Source organism: Protopterus annectens, chromosome 2.part2 (genome assembly GCF_019279795.1).
Source record: "Protopterus annectens isolate FY-2018-M chromosome 2.part2, PAN1.0, whole genome shotgun sequence".
In the NCBI taxonomy this organism is placed as follows: domain Eukaryota; kingdom Metazoa; phylum Chordata; order Ceratodontiformes; family Protopteridae; genus Protopterus; species Protopterus annectens.
In genome coordinates, this window is record NC_056730.1 from 941,141,042 (window position 1) to 941,155,523 (window position 14,482).

Here is a 14,482-nt window from a genome sequence, read left to right on the forward strand (position 1 = left end):
AAGTGAATTCATAAAATTAGCATCTGATAAGTCTCAAAGAGAAACTGCAGTTACATCTATGATATTTAAGAAGAGCAAAAATGCTTGAAATAAATGGCAAAACGTATATAAGTTACTGGAGAAATATAATTGTTAGCCAGTTTTGCTATTTGTAAATAATTATATTATGACACATCATAATTCTTATTAACAAAAAATTGTAAATATGTATATATGTTGTATATTTAAACTGTGTTTCTTTTACTTTTTCTTCTTTATTTCTATTACTTTTCAGAGGTCCAGGCAAAGACTAAAGTCCTGTGGCTGATCAAGTTTATGGATGACTGTAAGTTGGGTGCTGTCATTGACTCTCCAAATGAATGCTAACATATTACAAGAAGATTCTCACAGCAACAAATGACTAGTGCCAAAGTTCATAGGTTCATAGGTTGGTACTAGGCTATCGGCCCTAAGGCCTATGCAAGCCTAGCCATAACAATTCCCTGGAAATTTTTTCCCACAATATTTACTTCTCTGGGCCCCTGTCTAGCAGGGAAAAGGTTGCTCCTCCCCAGGGAGACACACACACTCACACACAGTTGGCAAGTGCAGGATTCAAACCCCTACCTAACTACATTATGATACTACAGCAGTATGCATTTACACGATGCGCTATACACATGGCCTTAAGTTAAATGCAAAAAAAATATTATCATGCCATTCAGCAAAAACATGGCCCCTAATGATTACCACATCAAAGGCAACCCCCTAAGCACACGACCTGTGGTGAGGGACCTGGGTACACAGGTTGACAACAATCGCACATTCGACCATCATGTAGCGGCAGTAGTCTTTTACTTGGTTCATCTCATAAGTAAAGGGACTGCATCCAGAAAAAAAGAGGTTATTACCTCTCTGTGTTCCTCCCTCATTAGGCCAATAATTGAGTACAACACCCCGTTTGGAATGTACTTCTCCAAACACCTGCACTGGCTGGAAAGGCCACAGAAATACCTCACAAAGAGAATCCATGGCCCCTAACACCTACCTTATGTAGACAGGCTCAAATCACTATCACAACTACTTGGTATCGTACAGATTGCTCAGAGGTTATCTGTGACTTGCCTACAAGGCAATCTCAGACCCTGCCCTACTAGAGATGCTCCATATCTGTAAGTCTAACTCCTTGCGCATTACCCCCTGAAAAGGCCTAAATCTAACATGTGACATTAACAAAACCTGCTGGAGAGACAGGTTTGTCTCCCAGAGGCTGCCCTGTCTCAGAAATAGACTTCCCATAGACATCAGAGTATGTCGCTGACCCTCTTCAAGCAAAACCTTGATGAGTGGATGGCAAACCCCAAATTTCTCCCAGGGTTTCACCTGTGTCCATCATTGACAGGGGTGACAAATGTTGACCGAAGTTTCTTTTTTGTGGATAACCTCTAGGCTTGTAATGGCCCCAGGGCCATTAACCTAGTAACATCCTATGACCCTATATAATAAAAAATTGCAAAACAGAAAGAAATCCATTAAGCCTCATCTGAGATATCATATCGGCAGGCAAGATGTGACTCATAATGTTAGAATCAATGATTACCTTGGAAAACTGTAGTTTGGGGTTTGCATGATTGAGGACATCCCTTGTTCCATACTAAAATGATGCATTTTTCTTTTTTTAATGCTATGCAAGGGTATCAAGATAATAGGCAGTTATGGATAAATCTACCGTATTCTTCAGGAATTCACACACACACACACACACACACACACACACACACACACACACACACACACACACACACACACACACACACACACACACTCACACACATATATATCTCTGTATCTATCTATCTATATATGTATAGATACATACATATGTGTATGTGTATAATATATATATATATATATATATATATATATATATATATATATATATATATAGATATATATATATATATATATATATATATGTATTGTGGTGGCCAAAAGCGCTTAACTCATTCAGTCTGTTTTTTGTTTTCAATAAATCACAGTGTTATTTTTCATACATTCCCATCTGTTTATTGGAATTTGTCCTGGTTTCACGAGCTGTTGGTTTATTTGTTTCGAGTTCTCCTTGTTTTTTGCTTCCTTTTTGGTCTTGGTCATTTTGACCATCTGGAAACCTACGAATACCTTCATTGTAGTTTCCAACATTGGGATGAGTTTGAACAACCCTGTGCTGTCTGCAGTCACTAATGACACACCAGAATTGTTATCTACTAATGATGAAGGGAATCTAACTCAATTGATTAAACTTATGTCCCTTCAATATCAACAGATGCAATTTACCCTTGAGAAATTACTTCTCCCAAGAGACTCTGCTGCTTGTGGGCTGCCTTCCATGCTGAAAGCTTCCTCTGCAGTGAGGCCAACAGGAAAAGACATTTTAGGCAGTACAGGTTCTTCGAGTTCAACACTTGTTAATACAATCCCTTGTGGACAAGGGAGTGTGAAGAACATCACAAACACTAACCGTACTACACGCTTTGAACAATGGATTAGCAGGGATCTTAATTTTAATCCGGAGGAAAGACTTACTAGACCAACTGACAGCAATTCTCATCTTCCTACCTTTGAATTTATAGATGAGTAAGGTACGTAGTTTGCAAATTGACAATGCATATTTATCAGAATGCTTACGAGTCCAGAGAGTTCCCAAAGGACTCCATATGTGCAAATATCCAAATGGTATTACCTCTGGATAAGAAGAACTTAATGAACTGCTTGCCATGTTCAACAGACAGGGCATAGAACACTTGCATTTTATTATTAAAATTAATAACAATAGGATTAGAATTTTACTTGATGAAATTAATGTTTTAAATCAAGATATTGTGGAAGATATGTGTTTTTCTAATTTAAAGGTCAATATGACAATGCTTTTAACAGGACTGAATAGCAGGCAAAGGACAATATTCTTAGAAATCAGGGGAAGTTAAAAAGAGACAAATTGGAATACAAATGCAAGGAAGCGTACCCACTTCCTAAGAGTTATTTAGAGAATTCCTCTTTTACTCACAACCAAGATAGGCAAGGACCAGAGATGGGTTCAAGTCAATATGACCCCAGGTTAGAGTCTATTATCTATGAAACTGAAGCTTCAGACTACGAGGATGGTATGGATGAAGTGTTTGAACAGGAGTTCCCGCTCCCATGTAGATCAGAAAGGATTTTAAATAAAAATAGGAACCAAAAAAATTTTTAGGGCAACCTCAGACACCGAGGGGACAGGGTCCCAAGAGCCAGAGGCAATTTTGGAAAAACAGGAAGTGGAACCGGTTTTGAAAACTAGTTCTCATATAGACCACAATGCTTCATGTTTTAAAGGGAAACTGGTCAGCTCACAGGGGTTTTATATCTGCAATTACACAGACCTGGCCATAACTGAAGCACATTTTTCCCTCTTTAAAAAGGGGTTTAAATTTGTACCAGGTAGTCGAGTGAATATTGTAGATGTATTGACTGAATTGAAGATTTACATTAGGAAATTGAATTTTCAATTATATTTTAACCACAGAGAAGGTGACAATGTTTCTTCTGGCAACAGATTTATGAGAAAGAGTCTTTCTAATCCTCCATTACATCCCACCCTAGCTGACTTGAAAAATATGTACTAAAGAGATCTATCAGGCTTACCATTCACATAAGGAGAAAATTTACAACCTTACTAGAGAGGACACCCTTATATTAAGACACTTTAGGGAGTCAGACTACATTAAGGTTATGAAACCTGACAAAGGGGGTGGGGTGGTTTTGGTGGAAAAGTCTGATTACATAAATGATATAGCAAATTTGCTTTATGATACAGACCATTATGAAATTGTATTTACAAATGAAATTGACATTGCCCACAAGAAATTACTATTGTTTTTGGAAGACAATTTATTTCAAGGGGGTTATTAATGAGGAAATTTTCAAGTTTTTGTATAATGACCACCCTTACATCCCCACAGTGTTTGGGATTACTAAAGTGCACAAGAATGTGTTCCATCCACCTTATTGTCTTATTATAGCAGCCCATAATAGTTCCACCTATTCATTAGGGGTTTTTATTGACCGCTTACTTAAAGACACATTACCTCCCATTGAACACATCCTCACTGATTCCTGGGACTTTCTGGGTAGGATCAAGCAGGAATATTTTTCTGGATATACCGGGTTTTCTACCTTTTTAGCTTCACACCTCATGATACAGGTTTGGAACTCTTTTCAGAAGCACTACTGGATTACACTAAATTCAGTGGCCCCCTTTTTAATTTTATTATTGACGCCATGGACATCATATTACACAATAACTATTTCAGTTTTGAAAGCAAATTTTTCAAACAACGTATAGGTGTTGCCATTGGATCAAGCTGTGCCCCCATGTATGTCAGTTTAGTTGTGGCTGCATGGGAGAGGAAATTTATTCTTAATTTGGGTTTGATGGTGGATGGTTTTTATATTTGCGTTACCTGGATGACATTTTTGTCTTGTGGAAAAGTGAGAAAACATTGGTAGACAACTTTTGTGAATATATTAATACCATCTGTGAATATTTCAAGTTTACACACAATTTCCAGGTTGAAGAAATTAATTATTTGGATGTTACCATCACCAAAAACTGTCTTGAAACAATTTACTTCCAGGGTATACTGCAAACCAACTTACTCTTAACAGTTTTTTGGCCTATGACAGCAACCACCCACAATTTACTAAAAGGAATCTGGTTAGAGGACAGATGATTCGTGGGGCTAGAATGTGTTCTACAATTTCAGATTTCAATCTTGAGTTACTTAATTTGACTTCTATGTTTATGGCTTGGGGATACCCTCCAAGCATGGTGGTTAGTTTGGCTGACGAAATCCTAGAAGGTTGGGGTGAATGAACTTGTAAGGTCCAAAAATCAAAAATTTCACACACTATGGTTACACAATTTGGTACTTTTGACCGTAAGGTTAAGAATATTTTGACCCGCAATTGGATAATTTTACAGTGTAACCATGAATTACATAGTAAATTAGAGGAGAAATCAGTGTTTACATCTAAGGTGGGACATAGTTTAAAGTTTTTATTTGAACACCCTATTCACCCATATACTAGCCAAGGATATACAACAAGCTGTGTTTTTGTAAATATTGCCCCTATATTTTTAAACGTGAGGAACTGGTGGTGGGTAGCCCTCAAAGGACAATTCAGTTGAGGAGGGGTAACTGTGACAGTTTCGGTTTGGTGTACATTAGCATATGTCAGGATTGTCAAATGTTCTATATAGGCAAAATAGAAAGATCTCTATGCAAGAAGATTTATGAACATTTGTACGCTATTGAAACTCATAATGGAAACAATGCACTGTATAAACATACACTTTCTTGTGAGGTTAGGTTAGGGTTTTGTTTTGGGATTTTGGAAATTATTAGGAAAGATTTAAGGGGGGACTGGTCCAATGAAATTCACAAGAGTGTATTTAGATGGCAATTGTATTTGAATGCCACTAACCCCACCCCCCACCCCACCCAGGGCTTAATGACCATGTTTTGCTATTACCCATATTAAAGGACAGGGTATCTGTGTCATAGTGTTGCTGTTGACTACCTCAGTATAGTTTCTGGATTGCCATTTTTGCACTTCCTTTTTAAGTCATTGTTTTTTTAAGCTTGCCTGTTTAACTCTTTAATTGTTTTATTGTTTGCTTATTTAATTAATCAATTATGTAACTGACAAGGATATAAATGGAGTTTCCTTACTGCCACAAATGGATTTGATAAAGTCCTGTATTGTGGTGGACGGAAGCACTTAACTCATCCAGTCTGTTTTTTGTTTTCAATAAATCACAATGTTATTTTTCATACATTCCCATCTGTTTATTGGAATTTGTCCTGGTTTCACGAGGTGTTGTTGATTTATATATATATATATATATATATATATATATATATATATATATATATATATATATATATATATGTGTATGTATATATACAGGTGTGTGTGTGTGTGTGTGTGTGTGTGTGTGTGTGTGTGTGTGTGTGTGTGTGTACATTGTATTAATCATCATGGTTGTGCATTAGGTTCATATAACTCTCTGCTATGTCTTTATGTGGCCTCAGCAGAACCATTTAAAGTCCAGAATGCTGAACTAGAATGTCTCTCAAATTCAAGATTTGCATTAGACACTGTAAGTAAGGTATCATTATTGTAACTTATTGTCAGGTTTAGTTCTCTTTATTAACAACTGTCCAACAAATCTGTTATTTCACCATAAATGACAGCAAAGGTTTTATATTTCATAAGCCTAGGAACTAATTAAAGAGCATAAGATTTGTTGTTGCCCTTGCCCTGCTCTGTGAGATCCAACATTTAAGTCACTTTTTAATTTCCAGAAAGTTCTTTTAGTTAACACAGTTACACTGCTGCCAGTTTTTACTTCAAACAAGAAATGCACATTGAAGGTGAAAGTCTACAGTCTTCATTCATTCCCTATAGAGTATAATTTTGCTCTGTGTCTGACATGAATGTCTAAGAGGTTTTAGCCCTGATCCAAACAGTTATGTCATGGATTGGATTAGTGATCCCAAAGTCAGAGGTGCTGGCAGGCTAGATGTGAAATGAGTAGTTATTCCCTAGGTGGCTCTTCATGGGCGGCAAGGTTATGAATGGACCACACTTAAGAAGTGGAGAACAGGAAATAAACTCTTTAGTAAGATAAAGTCACAAGACCAAGCAGTGCAATGGAAACAGTTTGGGCACATTTGAAAAAACACACTGTATGCACTGCTTATTATAGATTTAACTCTTGCTATGGGAGCATACATATATAATAACATTTTACTTTGTCTCATTTGTTGATTTCTGTTGCAAGCCTGCAACCACCAAATACCTGAGTTGGTGAAAGGAATGCAGGGAAATAATTTTATTTAAGCCAAAAATCACTCTTGTCACATGCTTTTGCAGAGCAATTTCTTCCCTTCCCAGACTTGTACTAATGACCAATAACTTTATTTTTAGGTCTGCATACTTTTGGGAGAGCTTGAGGTTGGTTACAACAAGGTGCACACGGTCTCTGGTCTGATGCCTGGCATCCAGTTGCGACCCACTCCAAGGACAGTGTCGGGTGGGGAGTTTGACTGGGGCAGTATATCTGTCAAAGAGTAATGCAGGTGTCCTAAGGCGAGCTAAGGGAGGACAACCTGTGGAGCAGAAGATGTCTGACACACATAAGAGTCCTATGATTTCCAATCTTGTCACATTAACCTAGCAGCTTTCAGTGCTAGTATTGATTTATTTAACATTTGTTTACTGGGAAAGTCCAACTTAGAACAAAGCCAATTTTCAGCAGAGGCCCAGGGAGAAACACTCCAGATGCATGTCTTTGTAATGTGGGAGGAAATTGAAGTACCTGGAGAAAACCCACACGAATGCAGGGAGGACATGCAGACATCACACAGAAGACACTCCAGCCAAGAATCAAACCAGAGAACCTCTTGTTGTTAGGTGACAATGCTACCACCACACCACTATGTCATCCATGTATGCCTCTGAATGTTTTTTAAAAGATAAATCTTTTAATATGTTAAGCACTTTTCTCTGAAATTTACACAGACTTCATCAGAACAAAACAGTCAGAATAAGTGCACATTTAAATAGATACAAATGGATAAATTATTTAATCGATTTTTATGTCTTATCTGAACAACCAATAAATGACTGTACATGTGCTTAACCTGGGATGAACTTAGAAAGACAGCAGTTAGGGAACTAATAAGAGACATGCCTTGGAAGATCTGCTACCAAACAGTAATTTATGTGAACAAATCTTTGATTTTTGTAAAATTTAAGTGGAACTGCAGTTTCCTCAAAAGCAACTCACAGACTGTAGGCTTTTTCTTTGCTCTACATTTTGTTAATTAAGAAGATGTCACATATGGGTTTATACTTTTTCACTGCTGCACATCATTAACAATGGGTACTTGAACTATGCCACATAGACATAAAAACATAAGAACCACAAAGGAATGTGGTGATAGAGTCACTTTAAAATGTGTTTTTTTATGTTGAATAAATAAATTACTTAAATCCATACCTGATTAACAAAGACTAGCTGCCATAGATGGGGGTGGGCAATTAAAATATATAACAGCTGATTTCAAACACAATTCTAAATTATAAACGTGCAGAGTAACAGAAAGCAGGATAGGAGATGAACAGTTTGAATTCAGATCAGGATGAGGTACTCTTCACATTTAGAGCAATGTAGGTAAAGGAAGTTGGCAAGCCAGATCTGTAACTTCAGAATAAGGATTGGCTCTAAGGGCTGGGTTGGTGAGGCTCGGGTGCCAAGTGGGGCTGGGTACATGCCATGGTTGGAAGAGGTGTCGCCCCCTTGCTGCATCCCCCCCGGGGGCGGGGGGGGGTGGCAGCAGCAACTTTGGATGCATGCCAGGCCCTTCCTGTGGATCACCCCGACTGTGGCAGGTACTTGTCCCGACCGGTTGAATTAGAACTGGTGCGAACCGGGGGAATCCAACTGTTTAATTAAAACAAAGCATTGTGAGGGCCTGAGATGGGTGTTGACACAATGTGATGTTATTTCTGCCCAGTGCTCTGAATGTCAAAGTGAGGAAATTCAAAGACCCCCTGGTAAACAGTGGGAGTAACTACGACTCTGTTAAGGTAGACAAATGCCTTGTCATCTAATTAGTGATGCACATGAATAGATGAACAAGATTCCCACTGTCCCTACCTACTATCTAGCAAAACCACAGCCAAGGGAATGGCTTGGCAGAATCAGCGGGGAAAGAAGACCCTGTTGAGCTTGACTCTAGTCTGGCACTGTGAAGAGACATGAGAGGTGTAGAATAAGTGGGAGGCCTCAGCTGCCAGTGAAATACCAATACTCATCATTTTTTTTCACTTACCCAGTGAGGCGGGGGCTGAGCCCCACTGGGGATCTTGCTTCTGGCTCGAAGTGCCGGGTGTCTGGATGCAACCTGCTCTGAGGACAGTGTCAGGTGATGAGTTTGACTGGGGTAGTACACCTGTCAAAGAGTAATGCAGGTGCCCTATGGAAAGCTCATGGAGGACAGAAACCTCCCATGGAGCAGAAGATGTCTGAGAGACACTGTCATGAGACAGGTTAGTTTTACCCTACTGATAATGTGTTGTTGCAAAAGTAATCCTGCTCAGTATGAGAGGTACTGCAGGTTTAGACATTTGGTGCATATGCTTGGCTCAGGAGCTAATGGTGTGGAAGCTACCTTCTGTGAGATTATGACTGAACACCACTAAGTCATAATCCTGCCTAAACATAAAGATACTGCAACACCACAGATGTCTGGTTGGTCAGAGATAGCTGGCTGTATGGTTGGCAAGGAGAGGTGCTCTACACTGGATCAGAGTGCAGACAGAAAGAAGCTGCCTCTCTCCAGCAGTGCACTGCGTGTTTGTGGGGAACTAGGTGCTAAATAATTCATAGACGACCTGATGTCTGAACCTGCAGTTCCTCTTGTACTGAGCAGGATTACTATTTCAACAACAAATCATCAGTAGGGTAAAACTAATCTGTCTCATAATGGTCTTATCCCAGCTAATGTTCCCTATTAGTGGGTGAATAATCCAACACTTGGTGAATTCTGCTTTACAATGATAGGAAGAGACAACATTGAAGGATCAAAAAGCAACATTGCTATGAAAGCTTGGCTGCCACAAGCCATTTATCCCTGTGGTAACTTTTCTGACATCTCCCTGCTTAAAACCCAAAAAGCCAGAAGGATCATGAAGCTCTCCTTTTATGGTCTGTATTCATACTGAAAATCAAGATCAAGTGAGCTTTTGCCCTTCTTCTCCATGGGAGGGACTTAATCAACACAAGCTTATGACCTGCACTTACTGGGAAGTCCTTATTTTTGAGGAATAATTGCAATCACTGGTAACTATCATGAATGGGGTCCAGCAGATTACCCGGATCTATTAGCCAAGAGCAGACAAACGATGATCCATTCAGAATAGCATGCATGCAGCTGTGGACAATTAAGGGCATCACAGACCTGTTATTGCTCAATCTCACGCGGCTGAAAGCCACTTGTCCCTCTAAAAGTTGGAGACGACCGCACGGGGCCACATAACTAGTTAGCATGGCAGAGTCTCATTAATTATTGGAATTAACCAGACAAATTGCTCCATCAACTAAGAATGGCCATGCACCACCACTCACAGAATCGAGAAAGATCTATCAGTCCTTTTCTGCGTCCATGCTGGGTGAGGTTTCCTATGTTGAGTCAAATTAAGTCACAAGCTTCACTCCTGGTGATGCCCTTCCATCAATTTCTTTAAGTGTCAGCTTTGAAACCATACTCCCCCTGAACCCAAAGTCCCTGATGGGTGATGGGAATAACACTGTCAGATCACTAGCCTGCATCATTTATGGTTGGAACTACGATTGTATCTGGTTGTGAACCTCTGCCTTTCATTCTTGATTAATGAAAACATTCTTGGTAAATGCTTTCACTTTCATTCATCTTGTGCGGGTCCAGGAATTTCACCCATAGTGGCACAATGCGAATGGCCCTGGCCATCCCTCTTAATTATGGTCCCAGTTTTGAAAACGTACAAAACAGAACCGGAATCCTATTCCATTATTCCTAGCTGAAGTATTCAGGTGACCAGACTGCTTTGAACTCTCTAATTTGTTCAAAGACCTGCTCGTCTCCCAGTGCAATGCCATCTGGGCAGCAATGCCTGAGGCAACTGAGCAAGAACTGTACAACTCTGAGTGGTGGATCACTTGGCTTGTGCGTCAATGAAGAATGCAGCTAGCTGCGAAAACTAATGTGAATTGAATGACATATTAATCATCGACACTTTGAATGCACTTGGTGGCCCGGGTTACTCCCAGGGCTATGCCTGCCTGAGGGTCGTCATACCTTCCATCGCCCCTGCGGGTGTCCTGCCTCTGGTGAGGGTGCAGCCAGGGAGTTGAGGGAGCCTGTCACAGGCCCCCCCATCCACCCAGGGTGAGACGCAGACAGAGGAGTCTCCACTGCACTGAGCTGGAAAGTCCGTCCGCACCATGGATGGGATGGTGGACATATGTGTCCAGCCTACCTCTGGAGGCTGTTGGTAGTACTGTCACTCAGTTGCCCTCCTGGGGGTGCATCCCAATGTCTTCCCACCTGGTTCACGCCTCCTCTGCTGCCCAGAGTCCAGCTGCAGGGGAGCGAGTGCATGGGCAAAGAGAGGGGTGGCACGTCCATCCATCCCTGTGACCCCTGCTGTCCACCCACTCCCCTGTGACCACACTCGGAATGCAACCTCAGATCAGACATGGTGACTCACTGAATTTAAGCATATTACTAAGAGGAGGAAATGAAACTAACCAGGATTCCCTCAGTAATGGTGAGTGAAGAGGGAAGAGACCAGTGCCAAATCCCCACCTGGGTGATGGACACAGGGAAATATGGAGTACAGAAGTCCATCTCCCTGATGCCACCCAGGAGGCCCAAGTCCTTCTGATTGAGGCTCAGCCCACGGATGGTATGAGGCTGGTGGTGGCCCCCATCACATCGAGATCATGTCTTCCTGGAGTTGGGTTGTTTGTGAATGCAGCTCAAAGTGGGTGGTAAACTCCATCTAAGGCTAAGTACTGGCACAAGACCAATAACTGACAGGTACTGTAAGGGATAGTTGAAAAGAACTTTGAAGAGAGAGTTCAGTAGGGCGTGAAACTGTTCAGAGGTAAACGGGTGAGATCCACATGGTCCACCCAGAGGATTTGACTTGATGATTGCAGTGAGACAAATAGTGGGATGGAAGTTGGAGATGAGGAAATTATTGAACTGGCATTCCTAGAATTTGCGAAAGCATATGCAAAGGTCAGGAGAAACAGATTGACACGTAAGTCTATAGATGATTATCAGAACAATCAAAATATACAATTTATTTCAAACACGATTCTAAATTCTAAACACAGAAAATGTAAACAAGGATAAGTCAATGGCTTAGTGTATATAGATGAAAATCATATATTTGTAATATGGATTTTCTGAATATATTTCCTGAAACTAAACCGGACCAATAAACATGTTGCAAATAAAATAATGGATTGATCAGAGCACTTCAAGTTAAACCATTGATAATAGTCAGCCTTCCTTGGCAGTAGCAAGTCACCCTTCAAAAAGCAAATACTTTTGGATGTAAGATTGTTCTGCTTTACTACTGAATATGGCTTTAGACATAGAAATCAAATTTGTGACTTCATCTTTTAGGGCTTGGTAAGGGCTGGTTAACATATACAAAATCATATCCCTCCCATCCCATTTCAAGAAAAGCAGTATTTTGCTATAAAATATGACAGTAAACATTTAAACCTATAATTTTATATTTAAATTGCTGTTAGCTTATAATAAACAATGTTTATGGAATTAATAAAAAAAAAAAACTAAATGAAAACTCGAGCCAAGCTAGAACTTCCAATGAGTGACCTCCCAAACCTCCTATAACAGAGGCACATGGGATATATGCAAATGACCCTTATGAACATCAGGTGTTTCAGCTATATGGCGATTCTGATTGCCCATGACTTTTACATTTGAAGTCGTTTTAATAGACAATTTCAGGCCAATAAAGCCAAACCCCACTAGCTATGGATATGAAATAACATTTGAACTGTTGTATGACTTAAGCTGTCATTAGCTATCTGGTGTTGTCTTGCAATAAAAGAAAGTAAAGTGGAATATGACATTTTTGTAGTAGTTGTGAGGCAGTGACAGAACTCTAAGTGGAATAAGACATCACTGTGGTGATGGTTACTTGCAGTTGTTGCTACAATATAGGTAGCATAAGTGGTTGCTACACATGCATGCTATAAGCAACACTGACCTAGTGCTTAAGCTCTGATACATGAAAATGTGCAAGCCTCTGGAGTATCTGCTATCTGGATATTAACAGTTTTTGTCAATAGTTTTCTGCTCTTATCTTAGACTGATTGGACATGTTGCAGCAGCTGCACCTTTCAGCCAGAGATTATTTTTTTTTCCTTGTGTATGGTGAATGGTTTCTCTGATCATGAGTTTCTTTATCACAGATAAGGTTTATGTTCCAGGCATGCATGTGCATATTTATATCCACATAAGTGGTATACTGTTTTGTTTTCCATTTAAGGAGCATTGTCAGGCTAATGTGGTAGCTTTGACGTTGATGCATGTTGGAGTTAAAACTATTTTATGTAGTTTTTTCCACCGCTGTTACTGCTTCTTCTTTTTCACTTTCCCATGCTTTTCTATGTGCTGCGTATATCATGTCTTCACTGGTAATACTTTGTAAAAGGATAAAGTATTTGCACATTCTTATTGGCAGACTTCTGCCCCTTGATATACATTCTATGCTGCCCATATAACTGATGTTAATGGCAAGTCTAAAGTTAAACTATTTTATGCCACTGTTACAGCTTCTTCCTTTTCACTTTCCCATGCTTTTCTCTGTGATGTATCATGTCATCACTGGTGATAAGAAGAAACACTAGAAAAAAAACAACTCCTTCTCCCCCACCCCCCCAACCACCTAGGAATGTATACATCTGCCTGATTAGGAATAGTAATTTCACTAATTTTACACAGTTCAGACAAGTCCAATACAGATAGTCAGTTGTCAGTATTCTGCCTGCTGACAACGTTTGTGTACCTCAGTGTCCTGGCAGGAACCGAACTGCACAAATTCAAACTGTTAATGATAATTCTCCGGTTGGAAATAGTTCCTTGGGGCTTATTGGTTCTCCAGATGCACGTACATGGCTCAATGAGCCTTTAAAGCTGTTCTCAGATGAAAGTGAACAGGAGTTACTGGCTGGAGGAACATCAAGTACAAAAAATATAGTTTCCAACCTGCAGAAACTGGACTCATGTATGCTTAAACATAAAAAGTTACAGTTGGGAATTAGCTATTTCTGCCAATGCATAAGTGAGAATATTGTCCCGTAGGAGCTGAGAAGGTGGCAGTATCCCACTGATCTGGAGGAGGGGTCAGTGTTTCATCAAGAGCTCATCCAGCTCTTTAACAGACAAGAGAATGAACTATTGCAGGTCATGTGTAAACATTACCAATGATCCATCGACAAGTTGATGGAAGAATCTACTGACCTTGATGCAGCTATTATAGCCAGTAATGATTTTCAAAGATACCAGTACTACTACAATAGGACTTTCTCTAGTATAGAGCAGTTTAGTAACAAATCAAAGTCTATTAAGATAAAAAAGTTGAACAGAGACCGGGCAGTGTGTAACAACAAATCAGTGTACCCAAAACAACCCACATCTCAGCAGTGGAACCCTACAGGCCAAGAGAGCAGCAAGGGTGTGTCTACTATGAATGAGGAGGTCAACAACCTTGATTTTCATGATGAAGAGGTGGCAGCACAGACTGTACCTTGTAGGAGTGAAAGGACCCACCAGCAACAAAAATCATACTACAACACATCTAATAA

The 14,482-nt window shown here is 39.9% G+C and overlaps 1 non-coding gene across 1 annotated transcript; it reads left to right on the plus strand.

Annotated features, from left to right (window-relative positions):
• Positions 1 to 10,769: 10,769 nt before the first annotated feature.
• LOC122796125 lies at positions 10,770 to 10,922 on the plus strand. The gene has a single exon (XR_006363951.1). It is a non-coding gene; the product is annotated as a 5.8S ribosomal RNA (ribosomal RNA).
• The last annotated feature ends 3,560 nt before the right edge of the window (positions 10,923 to 14,482 follow it).